Here is a 17,349-nt window from a genome sequence, read left to right on the forward strand (position 1 = left end):
CTTTGTGACTCATATAAATTGGTTTCTGTCACTTTAAGAACCTCCTCATCGTCATAACAAAGCTTCTCCATGCCATCCATTGATGCCGTTCACAACAGTTCTTAGGAGCTCAGCAGTTCCACCAGTTTATTCATTCATCTCTATTCAAAACAAAGGTTATCTCAATGGGATATAGAATTCATATCCTTTTTTTCCAAATTGAATTAAGATTACTCTAATTAATCCCAGCACAAAAACTACTAGTGGTGAGATTTTGATTCATTTTCCAACTCTAGTTTTGTTTCCTTTTACCATATAATTTGACAAAAATTATACGGAGGTTTCTTCCTGTCAAAAAGTGATTCCTCGCCACTGTCGTCACTCACTTGCTTAGGAAGAGGAATTGCTGTAAAGTTATCTATATGATGCAATTATTTTGCTTTCTCCAATGAGATAATATTTTACAGCTGGCATTAAATGAGCAAGTGAAACTGATTGCACTGAGTTATAACTTGGCTTCAGTTGGACTGCATGTTATTGGAGCAGAAAGTGACTATGACTGAATTTAAATCCATTTGAATTAGAAATTTCTGGGAATATCAATATGCATTGTTTTCATCATTGTTTATTACTTTATCAAATCTTGTGTTTTGCTTTAACAGATTTCCTCTCGTCTTAAGAAAACTGTATTTGGACATTTTTACGTTTTTAGGCTTTTTTTTATTTCTCATTCTCACAAGTCGAGTTTCAAAAAGCAAAAAATATTAGGAATGTGGAAAGAATCAGTTGGTACTGTTTAGGATGAAGGAGTTGAATGTCTGAAAAGCTACATCTTAGAGTAATTTCATCACATTTCACAGAAAACACCTTAATATTTCCAAGCATCCCACAGGATGAAACACACCATCTGTGGGGGGGGAAATAGAAGAAGAAGAAAAAAAAAACAACTGAAGTCTTATGTAATATCAGTAAATATTCCTGACATGCACTGAAATAGCAGTACAAATTTTGGCTTTCACTGTGCTCTGTTGGCTAAATCATGAATTAAATACACCCACATATACATTTGCTTTCACACCCATCAAGGCCAGCTCTTCTCAGAGCTCTACATAAATATATATGGGGATGAATGAATAACCAAACAGTACACAGAGTCGGGAGGCACCGCTAGGCAGCGAAATGTGGAGCCAAATCGCTGAAGTATGCATCAACCCTCCTATTGATTTTGTTCATTGACAGGTCTCAGTTCTCATTAAGTCACAGTCATGGATCAAACGGCTGGATGCTTCCCAGGTGGTTGCTGGTGGAGGATCACAACAGGAAGTATTAGTGACTGATGAAACGAAGGGACTGGAAAACCTTGCTTGCTGTGGGGAGGAAAGCCCTGGTTGCAAAACAAACTACGATTATCTATCAAAACATCTGAATGTGCTTTGGATCAAAGCACTGGCCTTTATTTGTATGAAACGTAAAACAAACAGGACCGTATGTGCAGGGGCACCACCCAGGTTATGTGACCGCAGAAAAAAAAAAAGATTACAGAGAATCACAGAAAGCAAATCTGATGCTGGGAGAAAGAAGATTGCTTCGGACCTTTGCTCTACCCCTGATAACATCAGCCTACAGTGGCTTTGTTTTTGCAGTTTTACTAAACATAAATGTTGCAGGGTTGCACTCGGACTCAATGTGAAGTGGGACCAATAGTCTACATAATCCCACGAGAATGCCAGATTTTTGACACTCGAAAAATGAAACCGTGATGCAAATTTTTAAAGCTTTTTTGCCCTTAAATGTTATATAGCTTGAACAATTCATTTAGAAAACGAATCAGTGGGAGGAAAAGAAAATTATGTTAAAGCAGTGCAGTCGTCTGGTTACTCGTGTGTGCATACTTTTTAATCCTGTAAAACCAAATGCAGTGGGATGTTGGTGTAGTTGGCTTTTTTTAAGGTTCCGTAGTCATACATTTTTCTGTGGGATCTAGCTCCAAATTGTTTGTAAAAAACAAAAAAAAATTGCCAATTTGTAGATTTTTTTTTCAAAGTGCATATTTACAATATTCAAAAGAAAAGAGCTGGAAGCTGAAATACTTAGGCGCAGTGCTGCTTGACACGTTATCGACTGGTGTTTGTCAAAAAGCCTATCCACTTATTTTTCTTGTCAACGAATTGAAATCGAGTCAAACGATGCTTAAAGCAACATCCTATTTTAAAGTGACGCAGTCAGCTATTAAAATGTTTTTAGAAAGGCTTTGTTTAACCGCTAAAAGTATTTATTGATGAAACATGGCATGTGCAAAGATTCCCTGAAAATTTGTGTAGCAGAAAATTTATTGGATAAAAATGGCGCAACAACCTGGTTGCACAACCATAACTTAGTTTTTTTGTTTAAGCAACACGAGCCTGCATTTGTATTTAGTTTAATCGCTACAATATTGCTGTCTTCCTCCTATTGTCATAGGAAAGTGATAAAGGCTTACTTGGTGAACAACCCATTATTGTTTGCATTTAGGAGCTGAAAAATTAAAACACAGAAACTGTAAGGCTCTTAAAATATCTTTTAACTTTTATTGCTGATGCTCTGTTTGTTCGAGCATCAACACAGACACATTTATTTCTTCTACTCCTACTTTACACATTTGCTTCTCACTCACTGTTTGGGCAAATGGAAAATAAATGACTTACTGAGGTTCCATAAAAGGTTGAATTTTGAGTTTTAAAGGAAGCTTTTCAAACCAAGAGACAACCAACTCTTTCTCCTAACAGAACACGTAACAGTTACATTAGTCCACAGGAGAAAATGTTCCAGTTACACAACAAAGGCAATGACTATGTTTTCCCTCTCATTTCCTTTCTGTGTTGACACTCAATCTACCTGTCTGCCTGTTGGTCACAACATCAAGATGTAAAGCCTCTTTACAAGATTATGTACTGCTGAGATTGGTGATTTTGCTCCAACTTGGTGTAAAAAGGAGAAGGGGGAGGCAAGGCTGTTTGGCCATTGACAGAGATCATTGCATTGCTAGGTGTTATTACTTATTCAGCGGATTGGCAGTAGTGAAATTCATTTTAGATACCTGCTTTATTTTGTGCAGGGTTGCATGTGGACAATTGACGTATCTATTGCTTGGAGGATGCGGTTCCTTTCATCAATCAAACATCAGACGAATTACTTAAATGCAAGGGTTTATACTGAAATACTCAGAATTAGATTTAAAAAAATGTTTTATGAACAGTATAGCCAAAATGTGATATAAAATTATCTTTCCTTTATTAGCAGGAGGAATATCAAACTTATATTCCTGATCCAGTTTTGCAGTGCCACTTTCTTCTCCAGCTTTCAGTTGATAGTTTTACTTTTTCTGCACAACCTGCATGACAAGAACAGCTCCAGTCTGCCTATTACAACAGAAGATAAACACCTTTATGGTTTTATGTTACAACTGTCAAATCTTTGGTAGTGGTGGATAATGTTTCAAAGCCAGCAGGTATCATTGGACAGTTGCAATATATTTTGTTCAATGAAGTGTCAACATTGGCAAAGTAATTGCCATTCAGCTCATACTTGTTAAGGGGGGGAATATGTGAATTAGACAACTTTTTTCATCCATTAATGCCAGATGGAAGCCTGCTGGCTCAAATCTGTACTAGGTAGAAATGCATGTGGGAGTTTTCTCTGGGCACTCCAGTTTCAGTGTGTTGGTTTTTTTTTTTCTCGGATTGCTTGTTTTGGTCCCTGTAATGATCTGTCAACTTGTTCATTGTGAGCCCAGCGTCCAGTCCATGCAGTGACTAATGGGAAACGTCCAACTCCTCGAAAATCCTGAAAAGAAAGAAGAAGGCACAGGAACTGAATGATTGCATGTCCATATATCATTTTGTCTGTGCAGGGTGATCTCCGTCAGTCAGAGACACACAGGTCAAACCATAACTCACACACGCACCCGGAGTACCTGGAGAACCACATTGTACAGAGAGAACATAGCAAGTCCAATCAGAATGACTCCAGGCCCAGATACTAACCCAGGACCTTCTTGCTGAAAGGCAACAATGCTACAAACTGTGCCAGGGTGCAGCCCAAATAAATGTATGATTTGAAGCAAATAAACTTTCTTTTTGTTCCTTTTGTTTGTTAATGAAAGAAAATTCCAGACTTGCCACAAATAAACTGAAAGAATAAAAGAAACTAAAAGTATGTAAGAAATCCACTATGATAAAGTATGAAGTTCTACATACGTTGGTTTCATCTTTTATATTTTTCACGATAATCTATTTCCTTAATCTATTTCCTTGTCTGATCCCATGCGATTCAGGTTAAAAACTTCTATCCTCAAAGCAAAATTTACTCGACACAAATTTATGAACATGCAAATAAATGCTCAAATAAATGCTTCTAAATTTACTGACTTTATTTAAGATTTTCAAAAATCCAGCTATTAAGATTAGTAAAAAGTTTTACAAAACCAAAGCCAGTTTCTGTAGTATCTGGATGAAAATTCCTTTGTTCTTGCTTGTTTCATCACTTTTGACTGCTGTCTGAGCTTTCCATCATGTCAGCTCCTCTTCCCCAACGTCTCCACCGCATCTTCCCCTTAAATTTCCCAACATCCCCCGTCTTTCTCTGTGATGTAGAGGGCCATCTGAGAGCGGTCTGGATGCCCAGTCATTGATTATAAATGTCCTGGGCTCCCATTGTGCACATTCAGCAGCTTTGGAGATGATCAGCCGTTCCTCTGAGTCATAGATCAAAACCGATGAGTTTCACCAACTCCGCGCTGCAGATAGCGCCGCATTGGGCCGAGGAGACTCTGTTACATTCACACAAAGGATGTGTTGCATTAGTAATGCCGGGAACTGGCGGCTGTTGATTTCCAAACTGTTCTGATCTTTACATCAAGCTGCTGTTCTGCTTTCTGCATTACGTTGACTTTGTGTTGTGGTGTGGCCATTGGGCTGTGACAGTGATTTATTAGCAGACATTCAGAAGAGGAAATTTCTTTTTTGTTGTTATTTAAATACAATCATGTGGGAGAAAAATAATTTGATTCAGTGTTTACTTCAAAAATGTCACATTTTTTTTATCTATGGTAAAGAAAGTAACTTACATGAAACTAATATTTAGCAGAGATTTCATATCTAACACTTCATATTCATACCTCCCAGTTTGCACAATGTGTGACGAGAATTTCTTCATCTGTACCTGCCCACTAGGATCTGCTAGGACTCACTGTGGACGTCTGGAGTCTCTGACTAAAGAAACAAATTATTTACTTTAGATTATTAGATGACCTGAAACATTTAAGTGTGACAAAAAAAGAAGCATGGAACAGAATATGCAGGGGAACAAATACTTATTTTTTTGTACATCTCTGTGTGTAATTTTCATATTCCAGAGAGACCCACGTGTCATAACACCTATTTTCAGAAAATAACAGGGTCTCTAAAATAATGGGTCACCTCACAATTGCTGCTTCTGCCCATCACATGCAGCTCATGGTCAAAAGACCAAAACAGTGCTTCCAAATGGATTGTAGCGGATTTCCATTGGCACGTGGCCCTCCTGCTACAAAATATTCTAATTTAATGAAGGTCGTTAATCTGTCAGTTTAGCAACTCGGTGCAAGCCAAGACGTTCGAGGATGAAAAGTTTTTATAGCACATTGTTTGTTTTAAAAGTTGTAACAAAGCGACACTTTTATAGCATCCATTAAAATTAAAAAAAAAAAAAACAACAACACAAAAGTCTGCCTGCAACACTTTCCATTCTGTCCACTCAGTGACGAATCAGTCTGGCCATCGCCGCCTTTGACTCAGCTGCTCCCGCTGATACAATTTAGAGAAAACAATTTATCCCTCTGACCTCTAAGATGGGAGATTGTAATGCGAGACTCTTTGTTTTTTGTTTGTTTGTTTTTTTGCCCTCTCTTTGAGAAGCACACCCAGGCATTTCAGAGTTGAGCAGAATAATACCGCTCAAAAAACAAACCAACACACTCAACGTCTCGACATTTGGGCTTTATGTATCCAGGACAGAAAGCCTCCAGGGTAAAATAGCTGCAGACGCATATGAACATACTTTATTTTTTTTCTGTTTCTGCCACGTTACAAGATGGAGCTCTGGCAGTACATAATAACACACAAACACAAATCCAGCCTTTCAGCAACGACCTCAATCTAAAAAATAAATAAAATCAAATCACTGTGGGTTGGAAAATGGGTAATGATGCCTGTAGATCTGTATATCAGGGAGGAAACAGTATTCACTGACAACACATAATGACCAGCGTTTTCTTTGTGTTATGCATTTTGTATGATTAAAATCTGAATGAGGAAGGTTTGGGGGAGTGAGCTTGCACTGACAACACAAAGACATCAGGGAACTTTTCAAAGAGATGCTGTGCACATCAACTAAAAGTTGCAGGGTCATTGCGTCTTTCGGGAATACACAAACTGCGAATAATTGTGAAATTAAAGAAAATTATATTTAACTTGAAATGTTTTACAATTAAAAATCTGTTGAAAAAAAAAAGGATCAATCCCCCTTGGAGTATGTCTCTGTGTTTTTCATGTCCAGAAAATCTTTTTTTTTTGTTGTCCATTCCGCTGTGCAAAATAACTCCAAATCAGTCGGGACTGGTTTTGGAGCTTCTAACATCCGTTTTTAACCCTTGACACACATTTCAGTGAGTTTCACATCTGGACTTTGACTGGGCCAGTATGCTCTGAACTGAATCAATCCACTGTAGCTCAAGCTGTGTGTTTAGGGTTGTTATCCTGCTGGGAGATGAACCTCCTACCCCAGTCTCAAATCTTTTCATCCTTTAATTGAGTTGCTGTATTTAGCTTTATCCAACTTCCAATTACCTCTGACTAGCTTCCCTGCCCCTGCTGAAGCAGAGCTTCCCCACGGGACAATTCTGCCAAAACCATGTTTCACCATGGAGACAGTGTGTTCAGGGTGATGTGCATAAATGTAAAAAAAAAAAAAAAAAGCTACATTTTGGACGAGAGCAGCTTTTTCCACGTTTGCCCTTTCAGGACCAGAGTATAGAGGAAGTTAGTAGCACTTTTTCAACAGAAAGAAACAAAAACAGGCAAGCAATAAAAGTTGCCACTTAGAAAATTGCCTCAGCGTTGATCTAATGTGGCCTATTCTCAACTTCTTGGACAATTGTTGAGTCAGCAGAAAACATCGTTTAATTGTTGTCCCTGTTGCTCTTCTGCAAAGAGCTCCATATAAAACAACCTGTTTAAAACTTCATCCCGGGCCTGTTTTCTGTGTTTCTTGACCGCCATGATGCTTTTTGTTCACTAATGTTTTCTGAAAAAAAAAAAAAAAACAACATAGAATAGCTGGATTACACTTTGAACTACTTTGATTATCTTTATGTCCTAATTAGATCTGAGAATCCCCTCTGACCCTCCTTGGGTGTCGGCGGGGGCGAACAAAAACACGTTAAGGTATCCATCTGTCCTTTTCATGGGCTGCAAGCTCAGACCAAGCTGTGAAAGATACTCCACCATCCTCCCACACGCTTTCAGGAAAGCTGCAAAAACACGGAGTGCTGTTAATGTCATCGGCGCTGTGCATGAGTAAAAAGCGAGATCGATCAGGCCTCCTGTCAGAACGAGATCAAAACATTTTCACGCCACATCGGTAAAAACAGTCAATCTGCAGCTGTCAAGATGAACATAGATATTAGAAGGCCGAGCTTGACAGAACTGGCCTTATAGGTATTTTGAAGGGTGAAAAAGCTGTGGTAAATAGGAGCGTACGTTTTATTTGTAGCTCGTATGAAGTATTTGTGGAATAGAGAGCCACAAATCCCAAAATAGACAACAAACAGCACAAGTTGCATGTGATTCTATTTATTGTTTAACCAAGCAACAGGGAGCCAAAGTAATCTTCTTCTGAATCTATTTAATCCCCCTCTGTGGATATACTCTTTAATTTCGGGTCAGAACGGTTACACATTGACAGTTTTTTTTTTTTCTTTAAAGCTCAGCAAATTGTGAAACTGTGCAGGGAAATAATTGGATTGTTTCTGAATATTAATGCCATGTATTGATCCCCAAAGGGGAAGTTCTCCTGACTCTGCTATCCCTCAGAGCAGGCAACTGGTCAGATGTCAGATAAGGAGAAGGAAGTACATGATTGAGGATTTGTTCATGAGAACCGAAGAAGTAAACTGTGCATTCAGCCTATTCTAAAAACACATTTTAAAACAGCATAAGCTAGTCGAACAAAGGCCACAATCTAAAAAAATATCAAATAACTCAGATTAAAAGCACAAAATGCATTTAGTCACATTTAAAGCCTGGTTATAGAAGTAGGTGTAATATCATCAACTTTATTTATAAAGCACTTTAAAACCAGCCACAGCTGAAAAAAAGTGCAGAACATTAGTAATAGATAAATAAGATAAAGAAAACATGACAAAAGAAGACAGAAGATCAATACCAATAAAAAAAAAATGGGAAATTGGGTCTCAGTTGGGTTGAAGGCCAACGAGTAAAAATAAGTTTTCAGACGACTTTTAAAACTGGACAATGATGAGAAATTCCTAACACGCCGAAAGGTTTTCTTTTCCCCAACATCTAGTAAGTGCTACAGCAAATGTCACTGAAAATGAGGTGGAAGTTGAACAGTGATGGGACACCACACTCAAAACTTTTGATTAACAAGTAAAATAGGCAATAAAAAAACATTTTTGAGTAAATTGTTTTGTTAATTTTAAGACCGGAGTAAATGAACCCCAAACACCATGGATAGTAACAGAAAGCTAACACTAGAGGAAGGATAGTGAAGTAGATCAACAACCACTGAATCCCAACTCTACACTGACTATCTTAGTTAAATTTGACTTGTTTTACTTCTTTACTGTTGGGTAGATATCATCAGAATATACCCACAGCATAAAATTCATTTTTTGTAAGTTGGATTACTCCCAGGTTTTAAAATGTCCAGCCCCACAACAGATGTCTTCAAAGGATTACAGCAGTCTGCTGTAGATTACAGCAAAAAGCCAACTCTAAACAGCTATGTCTACGATGTACTACGATGGTTGTGCTTCGGTCCAATAACAACAATAAAGCTTTCCTTCATTCGTTCATTCATTCATTCATGTAGAATGGACATTTGCATGCTATTTGTTATGTAACTGAGTTAAAAGCTTAGTGTTTACTAAAGATGGTTTATCTATTCTGAGCATACAAAATAAAGAGCAAACGGAAACGTATGTACATGTATATGTCTTTTTTTACATAAAGAGAAGAAAAAACAAAGGCATGTTGTGGTGGTGTAACAATCCTTATTTTGTTTCACAGCAGAGTAGCTGACTGCTCAGGCGGTAAGGTGTTCAATGTGTTCACTATAATGGCAGCCTGCGGTTGGAAACCGTCTCCATGGTGGCTGGTTTTTGCATATATTGCTCTGTAGAATTAACTTGAAGGGAAAAGGGTTACGCAGTTTGTGTCCAGGATGTGTGGGGTCTGCAGAGATGTTAGCTGCCCTTTCTCTGACCCTGTGCTTCTTGTGTCGTCATATGAAGCATAGAGTCCATCACTGGTTCAGAGAAAGAAATCAATGGGAATAAAAATATATAAGCATTAATACAATGTCTGAAATTCTGTATTCCATCCATCCATCCATTTTCTGAACACCCTTGTCCCTCAGTGGGGTCGGGAGGGGTGCTGGTGCCTATCTCCAGCTAACGTTCCGGGCGAGAGGCGGGGTANGCAGTTTGTGTCCAGGATGTGTGGGGTCTGCAGAGATGTTAGCTGCCCTTTCTCTGACCCTGTGCTTCTTGTGTCGCCATATGAAGCATAGAGTCCATCACTGGTTCAGAGAAAGAAATCAATGGGAATAAAAATATATAAGCATTAATACAATGTCTGAAATTCTGTATTTTAGATTGAAAAAAAAAAAAAAAACCTTGAGATTTTTGGCAGAACTTGTATTTGTATTTTGGGATGCAGGCAATAAGCAAGTATTTCAAGTCAGACCATCACACATATATGCTACATGCTCAGATTATAACTAGCAATAACATTAGTTATAACTACGCAGATGATACACAGTTGTACGTTACAGTGTCACCAGATGATTATAAGCCCATCCAAGCACTGAGAAGATATTTAGAACAAATCAGTGCATGGATTTACTTACAGAAACTAAACTAAAGTTATTATCTTTGGATCTAAACAGGAAAATCAAAAGCCAGCACACAACTCCAGTTACGACAGCTACACGCTACTGATCAGGCCAGAAATCTGGGTGTAGTGATGGATTCAGACCTGAAGCTTCAGAGGCACATAAAGACAATTACAAAGCCGGTTTTCTGTCACCTGAAGAACGTTTTACGAATTAACCAACGAATGTTCAAACAAGCTGTGCCAAATTTGGCTAGACGTCAGCACAGCATATTTTTGTTAGACCAATATGAATGTAGATTAAACTCCAACTTTCATTTTTTTCTCTCTCCTGTTACCCAACAAGCCCTGCCTGTATTAAAGGAGCTTAAGCTCCAACTGTTGTATGATAAGTCTGGCTGGAAGAAAAGATTTGCTTCCAGGAGGGAAAAAAACATGAAAAAAAAAGACTGATCCATCCACTCCAGGACCAGAATAGAGAGCCAGCAGAGTCCCAAACGCAGGCCAGAGAAGCACTTATGAAGCTTCCAGCAGGCAGCCGACCTGTTCTGTGGTGGAGGATTGAGTTCACGGATGTAACCGCCTGACAGACACTGTTTTCATTCAACTTCCTATAGTTTTAGTTCTGCTGCTTGTTTATTCCCATCACCAGCTTATTTCCATTCAGTGCTGCAGCCTATCCCAGCATGTACTGAGCATTTCCTATTCTCATCTTTTCTACTAGAAACACTGGAAATGCAGCAACACTGTTTTAGAACATCCAAAGATCAATTGAACAGACAGGTTATTTTTCCTCATATTTCCTGAGACTCAAATCAAAGTTTAAAAAAAATATACAGACTTTTAAATTGTTGATGACTAAAACTATAAAGCCATGTGCAGCAGGGATGGCAAATGAAGCAATGACTCTGTGGAGGCCGATTTTGAGCTCTAAAACTGAGTATTGTAATAAAAATTCAGATGCCCTGAAGTTAAACCTAAGCTTTCCCAAACCCATTAAAAAGACAAATACATTCATAAGTTATACAGTTTCTGAGAGGCTGTTTAGTGAATCAATTAGCATGAAAAGATATATACAAATTGCTGAGTCTTCACATGACAAAAATAATTATAGAAGATAATGGGAGAAGAAATACGTTTGTTACAGTTTGAATCAGCAGAAACGAGTTCTTCTTAATGATTTTTGACATCGCAAGGTTTCTCTTCAAACAAACAAGTCTGCATACACACAACCCACTGCGAGCCTCCAGGACTGAACAGATGAGACTCTGTAATGTCCACAGACATAAGCCATGATGTAGTAGACTGGCCATTACACCAATGAGGACATATTGTGCATGACTCACATTATGACCTACTACACTGTATATCAGTGCATTAAATCTCACTAAGAATGACCAGAGGCATCTGAGGTACAATTCTGTTTGTCTTTATTACAAATGATTTCTCTGAATTGCTGAGGAACTTTGTTGGACATAATACAAAAGGAAGATGAAGCTGATTCTGAGTAACTGCATGAAGCCATTACTGTGAAGCTGGGTCACTGTTTTATGATTTTTGCTTGTAAAAGATTTTATTTATTCATTTCCTTCCTCGTAACATTTATGCACTACTTTTCTTGGTAGATCACATAAATGCCAATATGTTAAAATGAAGACTGTGGCTGAAAACATTCAAAAATACCTTCGAAAGCCACTTTACATTTAGTTGACAATTAAAAACATATATATGTATATTTATACATCACCTTTCACAGATAAAATGACAAAGTGCTTTACAGAGTGCAGGAGGTTCTGACGTGAATACCAGAGAGGGCAGGCAGAAGAATCAGGAATTAAAAGATCTGTGATGTATTTAGGGGGCTGTCCATTAAGAGCTCAAGACTAAATTATTTTAATCAATTCTAAATTTGAAACAAAGACTCAACGTAAAGAGACTAAAACTTGTGTGACGTGTGACCATCTGAGACGAATTGTGGTACAAACAAATTAACTGTCATTCTCGATATTCATGGATTCACCTATTTGCATTTTTCTTCTTTTTTATTTTTTTGAGGAACATAAGCAGCAAATTATTTATGTAAATATTTGTCTACTTGTAGATTTTTTATTGAGCTAATCTAAAATATCCAAAAGAAACTACACTCCATTGGCTGCCATGTGAAAAGCAGCCAATCAAAGAGCAGCATTCATTTCCCTTGGTGCTGATTGGCTGCACCCCAAGCGTGAAGATAAGGAAGACTGCAATTATTAGCTTCTGTAGAAGTGCTAAGACGGTTTCCACTGTGTGTATTAAAGCATATTAAGGTATATGTGCTATTTAAACTATTAAAATAGGCAGCTCTAAGTGTTTGTAGAAGGACTCTCTAATATTCAAGTATTTCAGCTATTCATGGATAGTTTTGATCCATAAACCATGCGAATAGCAGGGGTCCACTGTAGCAGCACAATTCTGTGCAAATACAGAAAAAAAATATTTTTGTTTCTTTTTTTATTTCTTTATAGTTAACCATGGGTTGCACGGTGGAGTCATTGGCAGCACTGTGTCATTACAACAAGACGGTTCTAGAATTGAATACCAACCTGTGATCCTTTATCATGGAGTCTGCATATTTACATGTTCTCCCATGCATGTGTGTGCTCTTTCAACCATCCAAATGTGCCTCCAACAGATGTTTTACTGCCTCTGAGTGTTTACAAATTCAGTCAGAGAAACAGGTTCCCACCAGAGCAAGCACGAGTGAAAATAAACTTCATATTTTGGTCTGACTGAACGCTGTTTTTTTGTATTTCTTCATGCATGACTGCGTGATGAAAACATTGTCCACAAACTGGCAGCAGATTTGGGAAAAATGTTCTGTGTCTGTCTGAATCGTTCCATTAGTTTAACCCTGCTGATAGCAGCCTCCAGTAAGAGGTGCCATATGTCCATTAATATTCCATCCTGGATCCTTCCATCTGAAACATACAAACAGCTTATAAAAAAATAAAAAAAACATCTGATTTCAATCAGTTCCAGCCACAACCTTCAATTTATTATTTTTAATTTTATTTGGTGGCTCAAGTACGTCACCAGTCAAAGTTTATTTCTATCGCACATTTAAAAACGGGGTGTGAAATCGATCTTGTGAAGCCAGTGAAAACATGTTTTCTTCCCAGCGAAGCGGCATAACCCTAGAGACAAATGCACTTTACGCATTTGTGCAACTCTGCCTTCAAAGGTTTTACACCAGCTATCATTACACTTATTTTACCAACGGTGCCAGAGAGTTGTAAAACAGAGAGTAGTGGTTTCTGGCAGCCACACTGCAGGGGGATTCTTTGGAGAATATAACAGTTTAATACAGGACGGCTTAAGAGCTTTAGTTCTAGGAACAACAGTGAACAATCCATCAAGAGATGATTCTGCTTCTGCGGGAGTGAGGCTGAACACTTCAGAAAACGTTGGCGAGTCGCTCCTGAAATTCAAGATTAAAAGAGTTTATTGCTTGCAGATGACGCCACAGACGCAAACACAAACACAAACACAAACACAAAAGACTTGCATTCAAATGCACCGAAACCAACTTAGAACAAATCCAATCCATTATAAAGTATAAGAGGGGATGCAGGAAACTGATGTGACTCTCATACTGACCTTTTCACGTTAAATGTTCAAGTGGCAGAAAAATGCTTTTTGTTTTCTGTTTTTTGGTCAGGCACCCTGAGGCAGGTCTCAGCTGGGAGCAGCAGGACGGAGTGATGGAGGAGTTTTAAAGAGTCCTCAGTGACAGACGCAAACTTTCTCTTTTCTTCACTTCAATGCATGTTGGGGGTCGGGGGGGATTGTAGTGAAGATGCAGAATGTAATATATAGGTTGTGAGGGTGTGCAATGCCCGGGAAAAATAGCCGTGTCTGTTGAACATTTTTCACATTTTGTGACTTTCTAACCACAAACTTTTAAGTGCTTTTGCTGAATTTATGGACCGAGACAAAAGTATACTGTGGACCTCTGGTATTTGCAGAGGTTATGGACCACAACCACCTACAAGAAGCTAAAATCCTTGAATAATTGAGACTCCCTTTAAAAATGCTTATAACTGCCTATTTTGTTAGTTCAAACACCTTAATATGCATCAATACTCATACATACTAACTGTTTTGGCTCTTCTACAGAAGCTACAGTCTTCCTCACTTCTGCTTTTATTCTTTCAAATATTTCAGATATTCTCCATGAAAAAAATCTGCAAATAGGTAAATGTGAAAATCGAACCACATAGGTGGATGGGGGTCAGCTGTCATTTTAAAATATAGGGACATTTTGGGAGATTTAATTAAATAAAGCACCTCAAAATGTGTGTGACAAAATGTATAATTTTTACTTTTGCATGGCACTGTTTTGCAAAATTCAAAAGCTCTACTTTTTTTTCTTTTTTTTTTTTAAGAAGAAACATTGTTTGTGGATCTTTTAGTTGAGCCTTCCCACAGATTGTCTGCTGGAGAGCTTTTATTCCTGACCTGCTCCAGCACCAGCAACTCCAAAATGGAGAAGTCCAGAACAGATGTGGCCTGTAACTCCTACCGAAGGCCATGTACTGGAACCTTAAATAATGTAAAACCTTGATTGGGAGGAGCCGACTGTATACTGTAACTTCCCATCTTAAATATCTCCAGGGACATTTCCGGGTTTGCACAATCCTCGTGTAGCCTTGTGGGTATTCTGTGGATTTCCCTGCTTCCTCAACAACTGAAAAACATCAATTTAGGAATGTAAATCGTGTCACTCTGTGGTAAATTACACTCAGTAACAAAACCTGTCTAGCACGAAGTAAGACACCTGGAAGAAATGCTCTGATTTGAATCCAATTTGGTGTAGATGAGAGCAAACGACAGAAAATGGAAGACGGTTCAGATTAGATGAAACTAGCACATCTAAACTGGTGCCAAGGGACACGTAGTTCTGATGAGGAATCATCAGATTGAATATCATTCATTTGGGGCTTTTAATAATTTATTTGGACTTTTTTTTTATCCACATTGCATGTAGCTATAAAGCTTTTTAAAAAGAACAAATGTGAAGCAAGTTTGAATTTAATATGAATTTCCTCTCACCCCCACAGGTTGTTTAAATTTTCTTCCTATCTTTGTGGCAAGAAAAAAAATAAATCTAAGTCTCATCCGATGATAAAACATTCCTCCAGAATGTATTTAGCTTGCCAAGCAATTGGTTACTGTTGTGGTCCAGTACTTACTTTTAGAAATTAAGTTACATCAAAGGGTTATCACACAGAATCGTTAAACTGCCATTGCTTTGAAATAAATTCAGTCACATTATAATGAGATACAAGATACACAACTCATAACAATGGGTTTGTTTTCTTTTTTTTAAGGAGATAAAACTCAGTATGTAATTTATATTTTGCTAAAACCAAAATATGTCCTCGTTTAAATAAGAAAAGTTGCAACAATAAAACAGCAACAAGCTTTTTGTTTGTGTTTTTCTTTAGCATCCATATGATGATGGTTTTTTTTTTTTTTTTTTTTTTGCCTACTTCATGTTGCCAAGCAGGTTCCGGTAAAGTAAGTTTTTGATTCTGCAGGCCTGGGTAGTGAAATTTTCACCTAGTCGGGCTATTTTTATTAGGTATTGAAATGTGTTTGATATTCCCAAATATATGGCTGTAACAAAAGAGCCAAAGCATAAGAAATGTATACATGGACCAAAACTTTTTCAAAGCATTCTCTGATCTCTAGCGCCCATTCTAGATGAGACATGTCACCACAAATCCAGCTGTTTTCATACTCACCACTGATCTGCATGTGGAACATTCAAATCAGACCACTCTGATGTTCAACTGTTTCGAATGGCGAGCATATCACTAATGAGGAAAACAAGAATAAAGGCTTCTGAAAGATGAGAAGCCTCCCTTCACTCCTCCTAGAAGCTGTATGACCTTCCAGTCATGTGGAAGAAGATATCGTGTCATTGAATCATGAACAAACCGCCATGTGCAACAGCTTCATTTCACAGGCAGTGAAGCTGCTGATTCCCCAGTTAAGATTCATTTGGATGAAAAGAAATGGAAAGCAACAAATGCAATAAGTAATTTTATTATAAATAAATAGCAGTGGATGTTTTTGATAACTTTATGTGTTGATAATTGTACACTTTTTGTCCTTTATGGTTCTGTTTTACCCTGTAGTGACACTTTGTTGCTATAGGATTGGTTTAACAATTGTGCTATATTAGCATTAACGCTCCATAAATTGATAAAGTGGCAATAAAGTTTCTGTTTTGATAGAAAAGAGCAACTTCAAATCATATGCACCTTTGTGCTGTAATCCTGTTCCTTAGGTTAATTTTTACAGGATTTATCCATCCAGAGGACCTAATTCTGCTCAGAAGACCTTCCAAGGATTTATAGTTACACATTATTCGGAGTGTCCTGAAATACTCAGGCTGTTCCCTTCTAAATGGGCTCACATTGTGAAATTATGGGCCAGTTTCCTCGCTGGTTGGGTGGTTTAATTTCCGTCTGCGTAGGACCTCAGTCATACATCATCCCTTTTTTTCTGTCCTTGATTTTTTTTTTCTCTGTCCAGTAAAGCAGAAATCCCTTGAAAAGTGCAGTGCTGTGTCCAGTGAAAATGGTTATGACCCTCATCAGTGCACACACCCGGGGCTGAAAGCTCTGCGATACACGTTTCATGTCTTTTCTGAGCTCTTGCTGCATTTCACCATTTAAACACACTCTTGAAAACATGAAGCCAAGAAATTTGGAAGCGCAGCTGGGTCTCTGTTGTTGTCTCAGTTGACAGATATTTATACATGCTGAATAAAAAAAAGACTCATAACCTTTTTTGGTGTTTCTGAGCTTAAATCAGAATTTTCTTTTTCTTATTTTAGGTTATTTAGAATAATTAAGGCTATTTCTGTTTGCTAAATGTCAGAATAACAAGAGAAAATGTTTGATTACATTCTTAAAACTTTGAGTTTATTAGACATTTTAAAAAATGTTGTAAACCCCAGATAAAGTGATGGCTTTATAGGCTCCTTATCCTGCAATGTTTGAGTACATTTCAGAAATGAAGTATTTTTATTATGGAAAAATGAACAGAAATGAGCCAACATCTGAGGAGGAGGACATGTACAAGAGTCTTGTTCGTCCTTGGATACTATTTCCTGAAGGTACCATGTTCAAATAATTATATGCAAAAAAGCACCAGGAGAAAGTCCAGC

Source organism: Poecilia formosa, unplaced genomic scaffold, assembly GCF_000485575.1.
Source record: "Poecilia formosa unplaced genomic scaffold, Poecilia_formosa-5.1.2 Scaffold236, whole genome shotgun sequence".
In the NCBI taxonomy this organism is placed as follows: domain Eukaryota; kingdom Metazoa; phylum Chordata; class Actinopteri; order Cyprinodontiformes; family Poeciliidae; genus Poecilia; species Poecilia formosa.